This window comes from Crassostrea angulata, chromosome 2 (assembly GCF_025612915.1).
Source record: "Crassostrea angulata isolate pt1a10 chromosome 2, ASM2561291v2, whole genome shotgun sequence".
NCBI lineage: Eukaryota > Metazoa > Mollusca > Bivalvia > Ostreida > Ostreidae > Magallana > Magallana angulata.
Window position 1 is genome coordinate 35,684,379 of NC_069112.1, and position 13,980 is coordinate 35,698,358.

General features: G+C 30.8%; 1 long non-coding RNA gene across 1 annotated transcript; it reads right to left on the minus strand.

Moving 5' to 3' along the window:
• Positions 1-2,779: 2,779 nt before the first annotated feature.
• On the minus strand, positions 2,780-6,622 carry LOC128173799 (uncharacterized). The gene is made up of 4 exons (XR_008242569.1): positions 6,565-6,622; positions 5,092-5,164; positions 3,525-3,752; positions 2,780-3,021 (listed from the first exon to the last, which is right to left on the minus strand). It is a non-coding gene; the product is annotated as an uncharacterized LOC128173799 (long non-coding RNA).
• Between the last annotated feature and the right edge of the window lie 7,358 nt (positions 6,623-13,980).

The window sequence follows — 13,980 nt, forward strand, 5'->3', positions numbered from 1 at the left end:
GTATCTATATTAACCACATCATTCTGCTGCTTCTGTGTTTTTCATTCTGTTTTGTGTACTTCTGCTGCTTCTTCGCTCTTGGTTTGGAAATTGGTTTCTCCTAAAATTCTGGGTCTAAGCACTCTACTGGCAATAGAAGGTTCAGTTGAAGAGTTTGCTTCTTTCCGGTTCCGTCCTCTATCTTTACTACCTAAACTGGTACTTCTTTGTTTTGCTGGCGCAATACAATGTATGCTATCTCCTTCCACTTATCAGCAATCTTGTCCTTACAATCGAATACTACAACCTTTACAAGAACTTTAACTCCTTCATGAAGACAAATGTTCTTTAAAAGGAATTTCTAACTGGATATATTGACAATCTTTCAAACAGTCATCTGAAATAGAAGAAACAATATTAGTAGGTTCAGTTATTTTGGGATTCCATCTGCATCGTTGTTCTTATATCCAGGTCTGTATTGAATATCTAAATCAAAATTAGCTTGAGAAGCCAACCAACGATGACCTGCAGAGTATTACTTGGCTGAGGTCAAGACGTAAGTAAGTGGGTTGTTATCCTTCAAGACTTTAGTCTTACTCAGTTGTAAATAACCCTTTAATTTATCGCATGCTGCCCATTACAATCCTTAGAGTTCAAGTTTGTGGGCAAAATTGGTTTGTGCTGCTTTAGTGAGGCTCCCACTAGCGTTACTGACCACTGTCTTTACATCTCCATGTGTCTGATACAAACATTTTCCCAGAACAATCTGGTGTAATCTGCATAGCAATGTATAGGTGGGGTTGCTAATGCTCCCTTCAGTCTGTCAAACAGCATTCTGTTCCTCCCCATTTCCAGACTTTCCTCTTTTCTTGCTTGATTTTTTACTCTCTGTTAGTATGGATATTACCTCTGATAAAGGTCTTGCTATCTTGCTGAAGTTTCTGAGGCATTTTGATAAAACCTAAAAATTTCATAACTTCTTCCAGAGTTGTAGGTGTTAGCCAGTTTAGAATTCTGTTTGTCTTATCTTGGTCTGTCGCAATACCTTGCTTAAAAACTACTAGTATATGACCTACATACCTGCCCTTCATACCTGAAAGAAAGTACACTTCTTAGGAGAAAGCTTTAACCATGTTGTCCTTAACTTTACAAATTCTTGTTGAAAACTATCTAGGTTTTCTTCATAAGTTCGTGAGAAGGTGATGATATCATCAAGAAAAATTAAACAGATATTAAGGTTCAATTATATAAGAAAGTCTTCCATTAGTCTTTGGTATGTGGTCAGGCTGTTGGAAAGGCCAAAGGGCATCCTGTTGCACTCAAGGAAGCCCAAGGGGCCAATAGGAGTTTATGTTTTAGTTATCTTTTGATCCCCTCCTCTCATATTGTAAGAATGACAATTCGTGAACCATTTTCTTTAAGACGTTTAAAAAGGCAAACTATACTGTATTTAAAAATAAATCATATCTTGTGTAACAAACATTTTTAAATAATTCTCAAAATATATATCAAACAATCATTTGAAATCTTGCACATTGCATATGGCTATGTTGATAAAGATTAATCAGTATTTCAGATTACTGCAGAAACGTTAACACATTGGCGAATAATCAATTGCCTTACGTATTACAGACATGCATACATTTGAAAATAAGTACAACAGATTGTTTAATTAACTTAACTGTTTGCTTAACTGTTTACTAAAGTTTATCGTTTCATCGTGTGTGTCATGAATTTCCTTTCGTTGCTGCATCTTCATATAAAGTTTGTTTCAGCTATGCTGCAATGGTAAGAACTGGTCAGTCATATTATTTGCTTCGGATAGTCGGCTTTGATATGGTTATGTTTGACATGCGGTCTCAAGTTGTTAAAACACGTAAACATTCCTTGACACCCTCTGATCTTTACTTTCTATAACAGTTTGTCACAATATGACGAATTCAACTCACTGTGTAACTATTTATGTCATCAAAATTGGATGTTTACATCTGTAGCGCAGTGGGTACGACTTCGTTCTACTAACATACAGGTCCCGAAATCGAAATCGAAGGGTCTTTTGTTTGTTTTTCAATAAAAAAATGTAAGCTATTTTACTTTTTTATTGATGTCTAATTCCATATGCATGTCGTTGATATACAAACTATTTTAACCGGGGCTAATATTTAAAACTTAACTGAATAAATGCAACATGTTAGCAAACATCTCATCACATATAAAAACATAAGTATGCGGTATTAGTTAACAAGATTTGAAATATTTGTCTCTATTTCACTTTTGTTTATGCTAAGAAATAAGATAAATTTATGGTCGGCATATGGTTAACGTTGCGTAAATTGATTATTGTATCCCGCAGTACAAGTCCAATGTCCGAATACCTATATAATGTCATCTTATTCATTACATTATCCTTTGCATGGTATCTGTTTCAACGTCTAGTTATAGGCCTACCGTTAACCAGTTCGTCAAGATTTTATAGCATACAACAGGATAAATGACTGAATAATTTCTGCGGCATCTAACTGTAGCAGAATAGTGTCTCAACCCCGTTTACTTACCCTGGTCACAAAGTGGTCCCAGATATCCGAGAATACATTTGACAGTTTTTTGGACATCTATTTTTGCAGATCTCTCCGTTGTGTATAGACACATTGCAGCCTTAAACACAGAAGCAGAATATTAAAAAAAATGTTATTCAGTTCCTGTCAAATAAGTGGTAAAAAGGGTGACAATCCTTAAAAATGACGTATTGTCGTTATTGATAAAACAGAAATACCCATGCATTAAACTCACCATAAACCTCTACTTCACACAGTTCGTTGTAGGCATACTTTGAATAGAAATCAGGGTACTTAACATTCTGTTTACGTTCATTGCAGTAGATGACGTAGCGTCCGGAAACAGAACAGTTGATACTTATGTCCTCCAATATCATTTCTTGTTTTGTTTGATTTTCATGGAAACAGAGATGGCCGTTGTCCTTTGAAGTTGTATTGGAAACGTACAAATAAAATCCAGCCATCCTTCTAGCATTTTCAGTTGGAACTTCATAAATAAATAGTCTTTGCATTATGAAACTTTTGATACATTCATCAGAAACGGTTATGTATTTGTTATTACTTTGTTTCATTGCATATCATATATATGTATGTTCATATACGAAAATAGGCAAACACTCGTCAACAAATAAAAAATCAACAACTTGAAATCAATTGAAATATCTATTTTTTATGAATTTTAGGTATGTGTTTGAAATTGTTTAAACCTAGCACACTTTTTTTTTGTTTTCCAAATACAATTCGTTTGATTATTACGCACACACTCGTGGATACTGTTTTTATCTTATATTTCAAATACATATTTTAAATAAAATATATTAAGGTTAAAATACGATAAACATAAGCATAAGAAAGCTAAAATACTTCGACCTGTAATGATAAACTTTATATAAAAAAATTGTTTAAACTAATAAATGCCACTAAATAGATATAATGAACTGATGATTAATAAATATATATTTCTTTTCTTATATAAAGATTTATTCATACTTGGCAGATTATCAGTCCTGTAGTAGATATTGATATGACTGATGCTGAACACATTCTCCAGGTCAACTCTCCATGTAGCTGTATATTTATTGATTCCTGACACTGAACATTGATGTCCCGCAAGTGAGCGATTCGTGTAAAAACCATCCACTGCATTATCACCCTTATAGTAATAAGGATCAGGCCAGGGATGTTCTTGCCAGGTAGGTTTACGAAGTGCTATATTTTCTTTAAAGAAATAACGCATTACAATGTACGCACGGCGGACTTTTAAAACAATAACACTTTAGTCAATGTGGCAGTGTATGTTTTTGCCAATAAACCAACACTCATATTGTCTTGCGTGAAATTCTATAATAACACTTATCTTTTGAGTCACCAACATATATATGTAGTTACATATTTAAAGCTAACAAAAAATTAAAATTATGATAAAAAAGATTTATCTTCGTTTTGTTAGTTTTTTTTGGTCTGAGTTAATTGAGCTTTTATTTTTAATCATTATGTTTTAAATTGGTTTTTTTTTTCAATAAAGCGTTGAGCTTATAGGGGCATGGTCAAGATTTTGGTCAAATTCTTTTTTTTTCTGTTTTTATTATTTACAATGCTTTAGAAATGCATTTCTAATGATCAAATAAAATTTGAGAGTCATTTGTAGAGTTATAAGCAAGAAATATGTAAACAAGGCTCGTGTTCTGTTTTTGTTAACATAGGTTCAATATACCATTTAAAATCTTTTCCCAACTTATTTGTCTATCTATTTATTTTTAGCGTAGATAAACAGTTTCTTACATTTAAAACATTCGTCTTAGGTTTAAAACTGAATTTTTTACTTCAACGCTCAAAATGTAATCAAACTCTTTGTTTACATCGCGAAGAATCTCAAGCCCTGTAACTCGCTTATAACTCAACAAATGACACTCAAATTTCTTTTGCCTATTAAAATGCCTTTCTAGCTTTCTGCAGCATTGTAAATATTAAAATTGGAAAAATAATGTTTTACCAAAATCGTGACTATGCCCCTTTAAAAGGACTTGGACACGATTTGACTAAAAAATTTTAAATTTAATTTTTCCATTTTCAGCTAATATACTGATAAATATAGAAATTTATAATGATATGTCAAAATTTGAAAGTCAAATATTAGGTTATAAGCAAGATGCAAAGTTCATATTTTTTTGTTTTGTAAACAAAGTTCAAATATTGTCATTTTTACATACGTGTTGTATTTGTGTTAGTTTCACTTAAATGTATCTTTCTTTTGTTGATAATAGTATTTATGAAGATATTAAACAAGTATTTTTTGTTAAACAACTATAAGACTCCAGCTTTGTTTACATAACATTTAATTCTTACCTCTGTATCTCGCTTGTAACTTGGCTTTAACATTCAATATTTTGGTCAATCATTTAAAATGCAGTAAACCATTTTATATATAAAACACAAAAAAAAAAATAATTTTTGATCTCAAATCGTGTCAAAGTCCTTTTAACGATAAATTGAATGCAAGCACGATGTGTTTTAGGCACAATGTTTTGCATATATATACATGTTAATATGAACTTACCAGTATCGAAAGCGCATGTTGTGAGCGGCGAAACTAGGGCGATGAGGAAATACATTCTAATACATCTTGAATACTAAAAAAAACATATATCATTTATAATGAAATGTGTTGTATGTTTTTGACAATTTTATGTTTATATTCCTACTGATGGTTTTTTTACACATTTTTTTTTTCAGACTAACGCTCATGCCCGAAACTTTAATTTTCTTTCCCGACATCTTTTCTTGACATCGGACAACTGTATACAAGGACGAATTTGCGTCTCATCCTTTTATGTACAGTATATTTAACCTTGGTTTTGTACATTTTCCCACATAAAAATATCTCCAAAAATCACTTTAAAAACGTCCTTCCTTTTTTAATGGTTACAAAGTAAAGCTTCTTCAAATAAGTGTAATGTTCTGTATAATACGACTTGAATTCGTGAAATAAACTTCCTGATCTTATAGCAGTGGATTCTTAATTGCTGGCTTTTATCATCTCTGAAACATAGCACTAATTACCAACCAATGAAAGAAATTTATTTCCAGTATACTACCGGATCTCATAGAAATGTACTTAAAATGAATAATAATAACCAAATGATATTATATCTTAATTTATCATAAATATTTGTCATGAACGACTTAACATTAAAAAATATAAAGAAACAGAAAAGAACATATGAGGTTTTCCTTATAAACAATTCACTTATTCATAAGTTAGTCCTACAAATAATAAACTTTTTATCATTTGGCAGCTCTTGATTGATTGATTTTTTTTTTATCATTAAATGAGACTTGACAAAATATCAATATACCGACAACACTATAACGTAAATATTTGGTGTTCTTTTGATGCGTCATGTTGTTGATTGACAGTAAACAATAATTTATGTTCATTTGCTCGAATAATATGGAAATTAATAAAACTGCTTTAATTAGTGATCCATACATACCTGTATGATCATGCATAAAAAGGCTGCGCACTAAGAAGTTCTAAGAATTATTTTCTTTACTTTTACAAGTACTTATTAAATCAAGATTTTTTTTGTTTATATAAATTTGTGGCAAATCAGAGACCAGCATTTTAAATTAATATTTCATTTTCGTTTTTAGGGCAACAAGAGCATTGCTTTAATAGCATGCATTTTTTTAAAACCGTCCTTACACATAACATAATAACATAAAAATGTTGACCTTTACATTTTTCAACTTAAATATGCAAGATATAAATTCAAAATATTTTTATTTGAGGTTTCCCCCAAAATATATTCAAACAAACAGAGTCTGATACTTAACGGTCATTCGAAATTTCACCATGTCGGGAACGATAATACATCACGAATTCTGGGATTAGGCAGCATCTACATATTTGACCATCCTGATTTATCTTATGACTTATGATTGTATGGTTTATCACCAAGCAAAAAACATAACCAGAAAAACACCTAATTTAACCATTGGATTATAAACAAAAATTATAAAACCCTACCATCAAATATGAGTTTCCAAGTGAAGAAATAAACAACTTGGCGGAACACTTTTTTTTTTCTTTGCAGCAATAAGGAAGTAAGTTTAATAAGAGCCATTTATTATGAAGTGGTGAAATTAAACCATCACACAAATTTACTGTTCACACTAAAACTGTGTTACTCCTAAGGTAATAAAACATGAAATACTATATAAAAAATTGAAGTATGTTTTGTTAGTTTTCCATGAGCAAATATTTTTTTCTTCTAGAACAACAAACAATCGAATTGTCAGTTTGTTGTTTTACTACGCACAACTTTACAAAAACGATGCCTATTTTGCAGTAAAGCATCTAAATGTATCTTACCTAATAGAGATTTGATACGAAACTAAGTTTAACTGTTAAAAGAATTAGCTTTTCAGTTTGTTATTGTTGCTTGACTTTTAATGAATAGTATTGTTTGACCAGGGATTTTATTAAACAAAAAGCAACTGTACTTCAAACCTAATTGCATTTCAATTGTTTTTGTCGTCAAAGTAAACGCCCGTCTAAATCTTGAAATATTTAACTATGAAATAATATAATTGCATTGGTTCATTCAAGTAAATGTACTTATCGTAGTTGTTAATCTGAATGCGATATTAAAGGAGAGTGAGTATATATACTGTAATCTTGTGTTTCTTAAAGCTGCATTATAAGTATGCACTTAAGTATCAGCAATAGTGCGCACAATTTCTAAATGAATATTTCCTTATTCTTAAAGAGGATGTAGTGCAGACACGGTGAATGGTATACATGTGTTCATAACTTCTTATTACAACAGCAGAACCATTAAAGGAAATTAACCCATATTTAGAAACGTGCAGTTTGAACCCGGATACAGTGAACAAAAGTAAAATCACCTTGAAGTTTGAGAACATATCAAGGAAAAAGCAGCGAGGTCATTTACAACGCTAATGCGTAAATATTGGTCATGTCATTTCAACTAACCTAAACTACAATTGGTTTCGATGTTGTTAAAATAGTTAAGCTTAAATTAAACAAGCAAGTCGTTTGATGTTCAAATGAATTCTTTCGAAAGCTGTTATAGTTATTTTTTAAAATCTATAATGCACATGGAAGTAAATAAAAGTTGCTCTAGCCTGACTAGTTGAAAGCACGCGCAAGTGCGGGCAATAACATTTTTCACCTGAATCTCGATGTTCAGATAAAAGCCTGTATTTACAACAAGTAGGAGATAATCCCCTTTCTGATCTTGATGCAATGTATGTTCACGTTTTTTGCGAACATCTTTTATTATACTTAAAAATGAAGACATTTCCAATCAAACATTTGACTTTTTTGAAAGAAAAAACTATAGCTACGTAAATCATCATATTAGTGTCTACTAGTTTAATGGACAGCATACCTCACGGATGAAAGTTTTTTTCTTAAATATAACGCCTTCTCCAAAATTTTTTGCTCGGTCGTACAGTCTTCTCAAGTCAAATATATATATTTTTTTTAATGGGATAAAAATGAAGATTTCAGCGATTTTCAATGTTTGATTTTTTCACTTTGTTGTCAGCTATTGTTCTTTATTATAAAAAAAAATAATTAAGATATTTTCTTGATATATAATAGTAATGGTTGTCTAAATATCCGATGCAAGTATATATTTCAATATTAAATGTCTTGTAAAGAAAAATATGAAAAAGATCACGTCTACAGACTCTAATGATTCATATATGTGCAGGAATATTTTTCTTGAAATAAATAATTTTTACTTGTACTCGTACTTATGATTGTGTCACGACAGAGTTAAAGATTTCTTGTATTACAATTCATTAAATTATATAATTTTTTAAATTGATATGTCTAATATATATCTTATCACACACGAAGAAGAAAAACGAACAATACTGTACTCTTGGTTTTATTAATCAAATATGACAAAATTATAATCAGTTTGATACATTTATTTTAATTTGTAACATTATGATGAAGTTCTTCTTAATTATTCAGAATAGTTGAGTCTCTGCTAGTATTGATATGTTGTTATGAATACTGCACTAAGCTAATTATTTTAAAATATGATGAACACATGAGGGAGAACATCTCAAATGCACAAGATTTCTTGCTGAATCGTGTTTGAATATATATACCAGTGGACAAAACTTAGTTTTTGCTAGAATTAAACGAAGCATGTAACAGACATGCGATCAATTTACAGTTGAGACCCATTACGTAAGACAATATGCCACAAGGATAATGTTTCAAAATAACATACCTAATTAAAAATTATAACTTAACATATGTATATCTTATACAGATTTACAGGTGCATACAAATTTACTCGTGGTTTTCAATTTAATGATGATGAAAAAAATAGTGAATTAAAAATTAGCTCTACCATTTCAATGATGCAAAAATTATTAAATGTTGAGCATATTTCAAAATCACTGAACACAGGCTCTAAAAAATGCATTGCATATTAAGAACTTACACATGCATTACTTATTATTGCATGAAATATCCTGCTGGTTAAAAGTTTATCGTTGTCCCATCGGTAAAACGTCAAGACACTTAAAATTCGTGTTATTGTATTGACATTTTACTTCCAGCATGAAATTTTTTTTTTCAAGCAATATTTTCTACCAGATATAAACTATTTTTATGTACCTGGATCACTTATAAAGATCTCGATTTATTCAAGTAACAATCAACAATTACGATATATACATATTAAGTTATCTGACTTTATTGTTCTTTTTACTTTATAATGTCTATTGTTTACATTTCTTATTTGTGTGCGATTAGCATGGAATATACATAAAAAATTACATTTCAACATTAAAAAGTATAATTATTTAAAGAAAATTGATTATTCATACAAACAGGCAGACATACATTGTATGTAAATTTTTTTGTTTCACTAAAAAGCAACATCTTATAAAAATGTTTCAATTTGATAAATAATTTGCGACTTTTAACAATTTATTCCAGATTGTGGATTTTTGGTCATATTTCAGTCATTGATCTTTGACCTTTAATTATCTTAAATTTTTACCATAGAAATTTCTACGACCGGGTTAAAATTACTACTTGATACCATATCTTCCCCAAAAAAGTACAAATTATCCGTGAGGTAGGGTGGTACATTTAAATCAAATTTTTGATGGTATTGTCACTCCACTACTACGGGTACATGTATTTATGCTTTTGTAGAGGGTACTTTCTGTACAAGCACGGGTATAGGAGAAATAATAGGAAAGGACGAAATACTCATTTGTATTTACTTTTCTAGCAAACTTTCTTTGATTGTCAAGTTAAACAAAAGTTAAACCACACATGTACATATGCACACGTGCGTGTGCGCATGCTTGCACAATAAAGCACATACACGTATACACCAAACACAATAAATTATGCGTTATGAAAGTTTCAAGAAAATTAATATGATTTTTTCTGATCAATTTTTGTAAACGTTAATACATGTAATTGATTAAAAAACAATCAAACACTATAATATAAAAATATTCTATATAATGGGAAAATACTTACACTCAATTTTTTTAAACTCTGAAATCAAAGCCAGCAAAAACTAAGTAGTTATATATTTCAATATATTACCCCGGTTCTATGTAACCGGATTTGTAAATCTTATAATATACAGGTATTAATTTGTTTACATTTACTAACATACAAGAGTATATTTATTAACGATTGGTTAATTTTATATCAGAACTTGCTGGATACTGCTTATTACTTTCTTATTCAACAAACTCTTCGTCAGATGTCTTGCTCTACCAAAATGATTCGGAATTCTGATGTTATTAGCTCAAAAATATCTCATGGGACATCTAAAACTGCCAAGTAGATTGAAACACAGTACAGAAATTGTGATCCAACATAAATTAAAGTGGCTATTGGTCAATTATGTTCAGAATATGAAAAGCTTTGCAAGAACAAATTTAAAACTGACGGCAGCAGAACGTGGAATTCTTGGAAATAGAGTTTGCTCCACCCAAAACAGTTCAGTCCAAATTGCCAGAAGCTACATGTCTGATTAACTCTAGCGGCGATGTCACGTCAACTGCCATATCTATATAAAACTTTCTTTGTATTAAAAACTAGAATCTAATTGAGGAAAATATTACTTTAAAGTCCGAGTTGTCTGAAACTATACCTAATTTGCAAACCCTGAACATAAAGTCTAAAAGCATATCAAGGAAAAACAAAGTGCTACAAGAAAAACTTGTATCATCAAACAAAACAGTCAAACGCATTAAACGTAGAGAGGATTACTGAAAAACCAAATGAACAAAACAGACAACAAGACAGGAGACAACAACTGACACAACAAAAGAACACTATTAATTATTTATGAACTGCGTGCTGATAATGATCTACAAAGAACGACTCTCAATTACCTTCAAACTGCTTAAAAGGATCAGATCGCTTATCTCATCAAACAGCTACAAGAAGGGGCTGAAACGAGAGTCATCCATCTATTTGACAAGAATGAAGAAGCATTCTCCCATGAACTGCATTTATGTGTGTACTCTCAACACCAAATTCTGAAATCAAAACCAAACATATTAACACTGGCTATCGAGGCGTACACTCTCTTCTTAATGAACAATCCCCCATAGGGAAAATATCGAAGTTCCTGTTTCAGAAGCAAGGAGATCAGTTACTAAGATATTGGCAATAATGAATACTCCCTGTACAGTACGTCATTTCCGTTACGTCACAACTGGCACAAAAATTTATCAGTATCTTCATCCGGTTGCCAAAGGCAAATCTGCTATTATGAAATGCATCATATGAAAATCTAATATTAAAGTGTTTTATCTTCATAAAGAATTGTATATTTAAAATTAAAATGTCTATCTGGGCCTTCTTTACATATTCTAATGAATATTTATATTAAGTATTTATTAACGGCAAATATTAAACCATAAAATGCCAAGTTTGCAACAAAAAAAATTTAAAAAAAAATCTAAAAAAAATTAATTTCTCTGAAAAATGCATAAAAAAATCTTATGAAATAAGGTTTTTCAATGCTGAAACCCTAGTGTTAAAGTGATGTCCTAAAGATCTATAAAAGAAAAATCAGAGGTGACATTACTGCTCAACACCTTTATATATTAATAAATTTACGACAAAAATGGCGCGTGGCCATACGAAGAATGGACCCCCGGACGAAGCGGTTATGGCAACCAGGAAAATACGATGTTGTGTGTTCCTCCCATTTTAAGGACAAGGACTACAAAATCACACTATTAGGTTGGAATATATTTTTTTCTTAAACGAATATTATGTTTTTATTAGTTATTTGTGATAAAATATTTTTCATGGGATAAATTTTAATCAACTAGGCCTATAATAAACATGGCCATATTTTTGTGAACAAATGCATGTATACTACATGTATGTTTACCAATGTTTACATTGGTGAAAACCGCGAGCAGAGTTATTATTCACCTCAACTGATAACAATTATAAACAATCAATTTAGGACTGTGGATGTTAAATCCTTTATTTGATTATTTTTAAATTCAACTTACTTTGTTCATTTGTTTACATTTTATTTCAGTTATTATCCTTTTATTTTGGCTTTGTTTGCTTTGTGGTTTGTTATTATTTTTCAGGGCCTCAATTAACAGAATTTTGATGATAAAGAGCTGGATTTCAACTTCCTTGAAAAAATATGATAATCCTTTTGTTCCATGAAACATAAGATTCCAATTTTAGTTCAGAATTTTATCTTCATTTTGACAAGCTTTTGACATTTCATGGATGTATTCTTGTTCTGTTATTATCACTTATTTTATGAATTATACAGTTCATTTGTTCAAATGAAAAATATTAACTGAATTATATGCAAGAGCTTTAAAATTGAACATAACATTCATTGATATTATGGAGCTCTTTAAGCAGAAAAAACCTTTTTTTTTTAATTTAGGTGAACGTCCAAGACTGAATAAAGGAGCAGTGCCTTCGATATTCCAATTGCCCTTTCTTTATCTAGTAATGATTTCCTGAATGATGGAAGCCCTAGATGTTTAAGGAGGAAAAACAAAGAAGGCATGCTTGCTACCAATGACCAACATGCATCGGTATGTACAGAAGTTCAGAGTGTTGTCGAAGTAAAAGACACTCCCGAGATTCAGAATTCTTCATCAATCGAGACACCTCAGGAAGACCTGCATGGACAGTTTGATCAGAGTGTGCAGTGTGAACTGAAAACATTTGGTAAATTTTCTGTCAAAATTTTGAAAATGACCCGAAGATGATGAAGTATTACACTGGCTTTTGTGATTTTGAACAGTTCATATTTTTTTTCAACTACCTTGGACCTTGTGTTTCTGAACTGTCCCATCAAACAACACTTATGGATCCTAAGGATCAACTTTTCACGGTACTCATGAAGCTGCGACAGGCTAAAGAAGATGAAGATGTAGCGTTAGCTCTATTTTTGGCATATCAGAATATTCTGTGTCATGCAGATTCAATACATGGCTAAACTTTATGTATTACCAACTGAAAGAGTTATGCATATGGCCATCATAATTATATATTAATAATAATTATAAATAATAATAATTATTAACCTATTTAGAAACACTTGCAGTACTTAAACTAGGCACTTTAAAACTTATTTTCTCTTTTTCATCAGAAAGTATAACAAATCAAAGAGTAGAAGCAAATAAAGGTCTGAAAAACTTGGTGTAAAATGTTTCAAGTTTTGGAATAAGTGACCCAGTACAGTATTCCTCATCATAATTGATTTTCTCAACAAACAAGTCACTGAATGTGTACACAACAAAGTAACATGATTTCTTTTGACAAATGTGAAGTTGCCCTTGCACTTGATAATAATGATTGCTTGTCCGTTTCAAAATAATTTCGTTTTTCTCATTATAGTCTAAAAATCTGAAATGCTTGCCAGGAAGAATCTTCTTATTTCTTCCTGAATATGGACATTTTACTTCCACAAGACAATCATCATGCAACAATGCATCTGGTGTTGCACCTAAAAGGGTTTAGATCTTAGATCTTCAGTGCCTTTGACTCATAGTTTTTACCATGTGCCAAGGCACTGTTTTGCATAGCTTTGTTAACAGACATCAGATTTTAACATAGTTTTGTGATATTTCTTCATGAAGTAAGCTTGCAGATTTCTCCAAAATCTTGAAGCTGTCAGACGCCAGGATCTGTGATGAAACCATAATTTCGATGATGCTTGTTGTCAAGTTTCTTTTTCGATTCTCCCAACATCTGCTTCAGTTACCTATTTAAAGTTTGAAAACAGTGCATTGTTCATATACATATTTATTTTTTTTATTTTTATTTTTATTTATTTAGCTTAGCAAAGATCTTTGATTGTTTGTAAAAAAAAATTTTTTTTACCTTGTTTGCTTCATCTACCTAGTACTCTGTCATTGGAAT